The sequence below is a fragment of the Manis pentadactyla genome, chromosome 5 (genome assembly GCF_030020395.1).
Source record: "Manis pentadactyla isolate mManPen7 chromosome 5, mManPen7.hap1, whole genome shotgun sequence".
NCBI lineage: Eukaryota > Metazoa > Chordata > Mammalia > Pholidota > Manidae > Manis > Manis pentadactyla.
This window is the reverse complement of record NC_080023.1, coordinates 88,245,912-88,256,406: the sequence shown is the minus strand read 5'-3', so window position 1 is coordinate 88,256,406 and position 10,495 is coordinate 88,245,912. Positions and strand designations below refer to the sequence as shown.

Genomic DNA, 10,495 nt, shown 5'->3' with positions numbered 1-10,495 from the left:
CTTTTAAAGCTTTTCATTTTTTTATGTTGTAAGAGAAGTTCATCTTTTGATAATTAAAAAAAATGCTCTTTTTAGAGATAAACTACCAAAATCATTCTGTTCTCCTCTGTCCAGATCAGCCCAAGGGATCTGAGACATATGGCGGTATCTGTCAAATTATCCCTCCTTATTTGTCCACTCATACTGCTACCTCAGTCTAGGAAAAGAAATTCCCCAGGGCTATAGCTTTTTTTTTTCCCTCCACCACAGGCTGAATTTGCATTTAGAGGTTCCCATTTCTCTCTCTATTTTACCCAACAGATACCACAAAGTAACTGGCAGTAGAGAACTCGTGTGGCTGTAATTACAAGAAGAACACTAACCTCCAAAGAACTATTGCAGAACTAATCAGTAACTAGTACTGATTTGTGCTTTGCTGAAGTTCAAAGGGAGGAAGAAGAATGAAAGGTGGAGCATAGTGGAACACTCATTTTTTTGTAAGTGATATTACAACTTATTTATTCAAGCTTATGTGTAAATAATGTTTCTTTTTTAATTTTGATAACCTTTTTTATTTTGAAAAATGTCAAAACTACAAATTATAAGAATAACATGATAACACTTATAGATTCTTAATCTACATTCACCAGTTGTCAACATTTTGCCACATTTCCTCTTTCCTTTATATCACATTTTTTTCGTGGACCAGTTGAGAGTAAGCTACATTTTGGTATTTTACTTTATCCCTAAATATTTTAGCATGTATCTCCTAATAGTAAGACATTCTCCTGCACAGCCACAACATTACCACTCAGAAAATTAATTTATCATTGACACAATACTGTTGTCTAATATACAATCCATGTCCAAATTGCCCTTAGTGTCCTAATACTTCAACTTAAAAAAAAATCGAAGATTCTATCAAGAATCATGTATTTTCTTTAGTCTCTAATTTGGAACAGGTTCTCAGTCTTTTTTTTTTTTTTAAAAATCTTTCATGCCATTAACATTTTTGAAGATTCTAGGCCTCTCCCTACTCTGTTTTTTGGAATATGGAAGATGTCTTTCTGACTGTCATACCAATCTGCTTTTGACATCATTTCTTACTGTGTGTCTTCCTTGTATGTCTTTTTTCCCCCCTCATGTCTCTGTACTACCCCTTTATTTATCTAGAAAGCCCCATTCTTCTTTTTCATCAGTGTTTGGGACTTTTTCTGTTCTACATTTATTATTTTTTTTCCTTTCCCCTGCTTAACTAACTTTTCCTTTTGCCTGTAGTCCTGTAGTCACTCACTCATCTGTTTCCTTGAGATAATACTATTTTTAACAATTGTAATTGGCTTGATGTTATTTTTCTGACTGTTTAGAGCTTTTCTTCAAGACAGTTTGCTTCCTGCAAAGACTACTCTGGTTTACAAATATTTTCTATAGTGCAATTTAAATTCTTCTTTAAGAATTACACTTGCTTTCTCTCATCTCCTTCAGCTCTCTTTCTTTTATGTAGGTTTGAACTGAAGACCTTATTTTCCAAGTTGCCTTAACCTAGAAGTTTACTTTTATTAAAATTATGTTCATCGACACAGACTATAGTTTACTATTCTTGACTCTTTGGTAAAAGATGCATTTTGTCATACTTCTGGTTCCAAATTCATAAGATGTTGTCTATTTTGGTTAATACACACTTCAGATTTAAAGTTCAAAGAAAGGAAAATGAGCTTAGTATACCTAAGCAAACATATCTGTTGAAAAATGACTATTATAAAATGTCATTCTGATTATTTCAAGATAATACTATCAAATACAGTCTCATTGGAGAGAATGTAAGACCTGAAGGGGTCTTAGAGGTCATGAATATACTTTACTCAGTTTTCAGATAAGGAAACTAAGAGCCTGAATCATTTCAGGTCCCAGTCGGTTTGTGGCAGAGACAGCCACCATAACTTCTCAGTTCAAAATAATTTTTCACTCCCATTGTGTTTCCACTTAATATTTTCCTAGAAATAATGTTCAGATATATAACAGAAATCATTGCAAAGCCCTTGGGAATGAGTGAGAATGAAATGCTAACAGGGCCAGTCAAAACCTCATTAGCTGATTCCTCTATTGCTTTAATAATATAGTCTTGCTTTGATGGCTGTAGCTACAATCCTAACGATTACTGAATTATTGCACATGCATTCATTCATTTAATCTTCACAATATTCCCCAAAGTTGGCATATTACTGTCATCATCATTAGCGTAACTTGGCTTAGGTTGTTTCTTGACTATGTCAGAATGGGCTGCAAACTCATTCAGTATGTTTTCAGGTTATGCACATAACCATTATCATATAGCACTCTTGGTCTTAAGAGCTTCAAACACAATGCTATTCATTCTCTTTCACAGATGTGGAAACTGAGGCACAGAGATGTTGAGTGATATATTTATTGTTACCCAGTCAATGAGATGCCAATAGCTACCTAAAATATATTTTACCTCAAATTGGAATTTTGTCAATATCACAAAAGTGCTGTATTCTCTATTTTAAGAGGATTGCTGGTGAGATGTCCCACAGGAGTTTTATTTGCCGTTATATTGATTTGTCACGTTGTTTCTCCTTGCCAATGTGAATTGGCAACATGGTTGTCTGTAGGTTACATTCTATCATCTCTGATTGTGGAATTTTCTTTCTTTTTTTAAAAATTTTTGCAGAACTACCAGATACTTGTAACTAATTAGCACTCTCCTTTTAAAATAGAAAACACTAAACTGCATTTATGATTTATTTAGTCATTTTCATTAAAGTGTTAATAATGGCCATATGGCTATTACTATATAAAGATTTTTAGAAAGGACATTAGGACTAGAAATAACCTAAATATGGCCAATAACTATGTGGATAATAGAAAATTGAATTTTGGCTAAGAGTATGATAAATGAACTAAATTGTCAATTGGAGTTGACCTAATAACAGATAAATTTTGAGCTGATGATCTAAGTTCTGAATGTTTCAGACCCCTCTGGAAAGACAAACTATACTATATGGTATTTGATATATGATAAATTACACCATAGTGATCTTCTATTACATTTAAGGCACCTAGGAAATGATACTTAAAAAGTTGAAAGAATTGAGCTGAACTTCATGGGGTTGTGCTTCTATTTGCTTCTTTATTGGTGCTGGTTGACAGAGGAATAATACCTCTACACGAGGAGGAGGGCCTCTTGAGACTAACTGGGGGTGGAGAACTTAAGGCTTGCCTTGAACAAGGTTTGACACCAACACAGACACATAATTTTTCCTGACAATCGCAGAATGGGGATGGTCACTAACATCTTGGAATTATTACTTATACAAAAACCACTTGTATCTCCAATAAAATTCCCCCTCCTGTTTTGGGGGGCAGCCTACACAACAGATAATTACAGCTAGGCCAGATTGTAAGTCAGCCAAAGCCTCATCGCAATAGCATGTCTTGTATGCAAAATAAGAGTCGAACTCAGTAAGTTGCAGAGCTGAGCAAGTTTCTGGGGAAAAAACTTGGATAGAGGGAGGAAGAGAGAGTAATAGGAAAGGGGAACACCAAATATAAACTTTTTTTTGGTGTTCCATATACTACCTAAAATTCCAAAATCTTATATTCCATGTCTATCATAAACCACATTCTATAGGGAGGCTTATGTATGAGTGTAAACATGTAAGGTGATACTGGGAAGATTTATTGTTTAAGAACATCATAATGTGAGTTTGTTATCTCTAGCAAAGACCAGAGATGCACCCTAACACAAGCATTAAGTAGTTTACTGAATTTGAATGAGTGGTGGCTTCAAGTTATCAGAAACTGTTTCCCAAGGGATAGATGATAAGAGACAGCAGTAAAAACCACAGTGACTTAGCACTCAGACTACCAGGGATGAAGGACTCAACATTTGGATGGTCCAGATTTTCAACTGCATGATTTTAACCAGAATTTCTCAGGTTCGCTTGGGAACCTGAACTATGGGTTTAGTGGGGGAAAAAAAGGTTTTAACTCCAATCACCAGATTTACAAATGCATTTGGAACACATTCCATTTTTAATCTGAGTATAAAACTCTTTTCTGTGCATTTATGAAAGACATGTAATATGTTGTTGTCTATCAAAAATAGATATTTTGGGGACTACAGATGCTGTGTCCATTTAGGCCTATGGAAGGGTGTTTATTTAAAAGCACAAGGCTTTCTCTCCTTCCTCTTGGCTAATGCCAAATAATTATATATCTCCCTCCTGACATTTGACTGAATATCTCCCTTTGGACAAAGGGAGACAATTTTCATATTTATGAATTTGCTAAAAGTACATTTTCCAGCTGCCAATAATTTCATGAGGCGACTGTTACTTCAATTTTTAAAAACTTTCCACGTAGAGTTCTGAAAGCCCTCTTAGCCATTCAGATCTCCCCAGACACTCCTTCACTTGACGTTACTACCATCTGGGGTCAGCACTGATTTCTCCAATGTCCTCCCAGAAAGGGGAATCAGTGATCTGCAGGCACACTGACGGAGAGGTGACACAAGATTTATTCCCTGTCATTGGTGACTTCAGTTAACTTCCTGGTATACCTCAATTTGTTTAGATTTTGCAAGTTTATGTCTTTACCCATTAGCTAGTATAAACCAGGTACTCTTATCACTGTTCTAATGGTGTGCCAATGAAGAGAAGGAAGTGGAGTCAGCCTCTGGCTAACTTTCAGGAAGCATCAACAAGTCCATATTCAGAATAAAATATTATTATTTTTTTTGGTGTCTCAAATGGGAACAAGGATTAAGAAACACAGATTACATGTATCACCCTGTAGAACAGGGGCCTAGGACAGGAAATAAGTTCTTGCTTCTTATATTTGGCAAGGAGCTTTTGCAAAATTTCTGAAGCAGAGGACTAGTACTATTTCCCTGATTGTATGAGTGCACCTAGAGCCAGGAAGAAAAGATGTGCCATTTTGGATATTCAGAAAATAAATTTCAGCCTGCACTTGAAACATGCTTATTGGACGACTGTATGCGGAATACAGATGACTTTTGTCATGAGATCCATCTTCCTGGACTACAATAAAAGCTGTTCTTTCTCTGGTTCCCTATTTTCAGAGTTCTCACTAACTTAAGATTCAAATGTATATGGGTCCTACAACTCCACTCTTTCCCATTTTACATATTGTTTTGAAGTATCATCTTGGTACTCATCCAACAAAAGGTGGAGTCTGTTTCTCTTCCCCTGAATCTTGGCTGGCTTGGGGCAGTTTTGTCAACAATTAGTAGGTTTTTAGCTATATTATGGGTTGATCAGAATTTCTTTGATTCACAGAACCTAACCATAGATGTTGTGAGCATATGCATGCCAAGCTCCAAATAGTTGCAGCCACAGATTTGACCACAGGAATTGGACCTGGTTTGATGGATCCAGGGCAGGTAATGGTTCATATAGTTGCTAATGTTTCTCAATCAAGGACATTGGGAACAGAGTATCTGTTATTATGCTGAAAGCTTGGTTTATGAGGAAAAACTAGGAGAAGCAAAAGGAATAGAAGGATCACGGTAGAAGCTGGAGTGGGAGGAAACTATCGCAAACAACAACTGGGGCAATTTATGAAGATACCCAGCAAACAGGTTGTGATGAAGTCTTGGAAACTCAAGTCAAAAGAGAAGTTAGATCAAACTCCAATAAATAGAGTAAGAGGAATAAGAGGAACTGTACTGAAAAAGACAAACCATAGAGATGTGTCCTCAGGAAATGACTAATTGAACCCAAAGCTGTCTGACTGGGGCCTTTTAGTCTTAAAAGAAATTCAATAGAAGGAATGGACTTGTGGGGACTTCAACAATGTTCCTGTATCTTCAATAATTGAGTGTTTTTACTGTTGGTGTGTTTCATTATACATTAAAAAATACAATGAAAAAAAATACATTTCTACATGACTAGTTGTAGTTGAAGACATAGAACTAGTAAATACACACACACACACACACACACACACACACACACACACACACACAGTCCCAAAATATAGACTTAAAAGACAGGTTGTTTTTTTATTCCAAGAGAATATGAGAGAAAAATTGTATAAACTAATCTAAGTCCTGATCCTATTAGTTTACAATTTTCATAGCTCTTAGTAAAAGAAGAGTCATCCAACAAGAGCACAGTGACAGCATGAAATCCTAAACAGAAAGGTGGTGGAATTGGAGGAGTGACGGAAATAAAGGATGACAATACTTCATTCATTCATTTTCTCATTCATCCATTCAGAAATTATTAAGTGGTGCAGTATATTGTCTTATTTTGTTTTTGAAGATGGCTGCAACAACATTTCCCATCTTATGTGTTGCTTTGCTATATAATCTTGCTACTCTTTCATCAAGAGGTGGAGTCTGCTTCTCTTCCCCTTGGATCTTGGCTGGTCTGTGGCAATTTTCTTCAACATATGGGCAGAAATGATACTGTGTAACACTGAGGCTGGGCTTTAAGCAATCCTCAACTGCTACCTTTGTTGCTCAGAACCCAGCCAACATGCTGTGAGGAAGCCCAGATAGCGCCATGGAGAGGCCCATGTGAAGGAGAACCAAATCCCCTGGCTGACAACTGAAGCTGACTCCTGCCTGTCAACTGATAGTCACGTGAATGACTCCATTTTGTATGTTCCAGCTGTCCTGCTAGATGACACTGCATGGAGCAGAAGAACTATCCAGTAAACCCAGAGAATCAAGAGAAATTATAATCTTTGTTGCTCTAACCCACTAAATTTGGGGAAGTCTTGTTATGTAGCAATATATAACCACAAATGCTTACTATGTGCCTATCATTGGGCTAGGTGAAAAAAAAACACTCATACTCTTTCAAGAAACTATTAGAATTAATAGTAGAGTGGAAGAGACCTATTTATTAACTATGATTGACATATATTATGGTGATAAATTCAATAGCGTATTTTATGTGTAGAGATAACACAATGAAGGAGGTGATGAATATATTCTGGGTAATTAGGGAAGTCTAGGAGAAGATAACATTTAGCCAAGGTATTTAACGAGACATTTTAGGTTGAGAGAATTGTATGCACAAGTGTATGGAGGCATGAAGCATATGTCTCTCAGGACACATTTGATGGCCAATAAAAGGAAATCTGAATCAAATTAGGTTAAGCTAAAAAGGAAGAAGTTGGTTCATAGACTAGTAGCATGGGGTAGCCTAGCAACAGGTTTGGCTATACATAGTGTCTCAGGTGAGGTAATCAGTATCCAATTCCTTTCTCTTTATCACTTTGCTTCCTTCGTGTTAACATTATTCTTAGGGCTATGCCCTGTGATCTCCATGTGGCTGCCAGGAGATCCAGAGGTTGCATAATACCTGAGTTTGTGTCTATTAAGAAAGCTTTAGAGTTTCTTTCCCAAGATTCCTGAAAAAATAATTTTATCACGAATCATCTGACTGGAGAGTACCCATTCCTAGAACAGTCACTCTAGCCTAATTGCAAGCACTTAGTCAGGAATGGGTGAGAGGGTGGTCTTCCAGAGAGAATTTAGAATATGGCTTCCAGAAAGGAGAACAGATAGTAGATGCCTACTACAGGGTATTTGGAAGTTTAAGCTACTTGATATTTCTAGAGAGTGAAGTGGCTTAAAGATGAAAAATGATGGGAAATGAGGTAGGAGACACAGGCAGAGAAAGACCGCCCAGGGCCTTATATCTCATGCTAAGGAATTTAGTCCTTAACCTGTAGTCCCATATGGAACCATTAAAAGATTTAAAGAACAGACAACACAACTTGCTTTTTAAAAGTCTGTCTTGGCATTGAAGAAGGTTTGAAAAGAATAAACCTGTAGTCAGGGGGACCTGCAAAGGACAGAGTTCAGTTGGTAGATTCAGTAGGTTTTTGGAAAGTACAGTCAGTTGGAAGTAGGGACTGATTGGATAAGTGGAGGTGAAGGAAGCATCCAGAAGTGTGAACTGTGCTGCAGTTCTGCCAGTCCTGGGAACTTCTGTTGTATTAGAGAAGGTCCGGGGACAGAAGGAAGGAAGATGCCAGGTTAATAATTACTATAAGTTGTAGTCTCTGTTGTTCAAAAGTCCTAGACTATAACTGATTTTTATCTTCGAGCTTTTCCACCACCAATTTTATAGTCCTCTTTAGGCTATATCTCTATAGTCTAAAGCTAGATCTTTATAATTCTCAGCCAACACTTAAGCTGGTCTATCTCTAAAAGCTAGATCTTTATAATTCTCAGCCAACACTTAAGCTGGTTTAGGTTGCTTACTTGGCTGGGTTAAGAGGTCTGGGTCCTTTTTTACTTTGCCCTTGGCTGTAATTTCTCCAATTGGATAAGACCTTTTTATCTCATATGAACACATTGAGCTGACTGTTAACAGGCCCAAGATTTTTCTTTTCTCTGTGAGGAGGAGGACTCAGCCAGGACATAGTTCTGTGTTGAAGGAGAGTCATTGGTACACTGGTACAATAGGAGTAAGTGGTAGATGGATCATATACATATTCATATTCATAAAATTTACTTGTATCTCTAGGCCTGTTGAGGCCTGACTCCCAATATACTATTTCCATTATATGATTGATTGGAGTTATGCAATCAACAGTCAGTTTTCACAAAATTTGATGGCTTTCACAATATCCAGCAAATGTTGTAGAGATTTGATTGTATAAGCACTTGTGCCATGGTAGAAGAGGACTTTAAAACCAGGGGACTCTGTGCTGAGAATCTCCTCTTGAGGTTTTATGAGAGATTCCACAAAACGTCCCTTTTTACCATGATGTTTAACTTTACCACCACTGGGTCTTCTGTGCCTTGTGACCTGAGTGGTGGGGAGGCTTGTAACATAGACTGGACTTACTGCTGTATCCTCTGTTACTCTGATTCCACTAAAAATTTCAGCCTTCTTAGGTACTTTAGTATGAGCTAGAGTAGTATTCTCAAGTGTGGTATATGCTTCCTCCAAAATTCAAGGAGGATTACTATCATAATTTTAATTCTCCCAAAAAATACACAATGAAGAAAAAGGATTCATGTGCAAGTTGTTTGTCTGGAAGATGATCCCAGGATACAATGAAAGGAGAATGGGAAAGTGAGACAAGAATAGGAAGGAATCCAATAAACGGTTTCTTTTCTTTTTTAAAAGCAGCATTATTGAGATATAATTTACACACCACAAAAGTCACCCATTTAAACATGTACTTCAATGGTTTTTAGTATATTTACAGAATTGTGCTATTATCACTATAATACAATATTAGAGCAGTTGCATTACCTAAGAAGAAACGATTCCCATTAGTAGTCACTCCCTATTCTCCACATTCCCCTTTCTACTGCCAAACATAATCCTAGTCAACCACTCAATTGACTTTCTGTCTTTACATATTTGACTGTTAGGGACATTTCATATAAATGAAATTATGCAATATCTGGTTGTTGCTGACTTCTTTTATTTAGCATAAAGTTTTCAAGGGCCATCTAAATTGTAGTATGTATCAGAATTTCATTCCTTTTTATGACAAACAATATTTTGTTGTATGGATATACCATGTATTTTTATCCATTCATTTAGTTGATAGACATTTAAATTGTTCTGCATTTTAACTAATATGAATAATGCTGCTGTGAACATTTGTGTACCAGTTTTTGTGTGGATATATGTTTTCATTTCTCATGGGTCCATACCTAGGAATGGAATTGCTGGGTTATATAGGAACTTTATGGTTAACATTGAACAGTTAACTGCCAAATTGTTTTCCAAAATGATTGCATCATTTTACATTCCTGCCAACAATGTATGAGGGTTACAATTTCTCTAGATTCTTACTGACACTTTTCTATTATCTGATTTCTTGGTTTTAGTCATCCTAGTGAATGTGAAGTGGTATCTTATGGTTTTTGGTTTGCGATTTCCCAATTCTAATGATAATACATGTCTTTTTATGTCCTTATTGACCATTCATGTATATTTTATGGGATGTTTTGCTCTTATTTCATTTATTTATTTTATTTATCTTCTTTACTTTCTTTCAATAACATTTTCTAGTTTTAGTGTATAAGTCTACTCTTCTGTTAAATTTAGTCCATGTATTTTGTTCATTTTGATGCTACTATAAATGGAATTGTTTTTAAATTTTACTTTCAGATCGTTTGTTGAAAGTATAAAGAATTATAACTGATTTTTGTATGTTGACCTTATATCGCACAACTTTCAACTTTATTATTCCTTACAGATTTTTGGTGTGAACTCCTTAGAATTTTCTATATACAAAATCATGTTACTTTCAATTAGAGATAGTTTTACTTCTTCCTATCCAATCTGGGTATGTTTTATTTCTTTTTCTTGTCTGGTTGTCTTGGCTAGAAACTACCAGTACAATGTTGAATGGAAGCAGCAAAAATGGGCATCCTCGTTGTGTTCTTGATTTTAAGGGGGGAAGGTGTCTGGTCTTTTAACACTGGGTATGATGCTAGCAGTAGTGTTTTCATAGATGCTCTTTATCAGGTTGAGGAATTTCTCTT

General features: G+C 36.1%; 1 long non-coding RNA gene across 1 annotated transcript in view; it reads left to right on the top strand.

Annotated features, from left to right (window-relative positions):
* The first annotated feature begins 331 nt into the window (after positions 1–331).
* Positions 332–10,495, top strand: part of LOC130683817 (uncharacterized) — a 300,312-nt gene continuing 290,148 nt past the window's right edge. The window contains exon 1 of the long non-coding RNA XR_008997815.1: positions 332–476. This is a non-coding gene — a long non-coding RNA (uncharacterized LOC130683817). The remainder of the gene's footprint in view (positions 477–10,495) is intronic.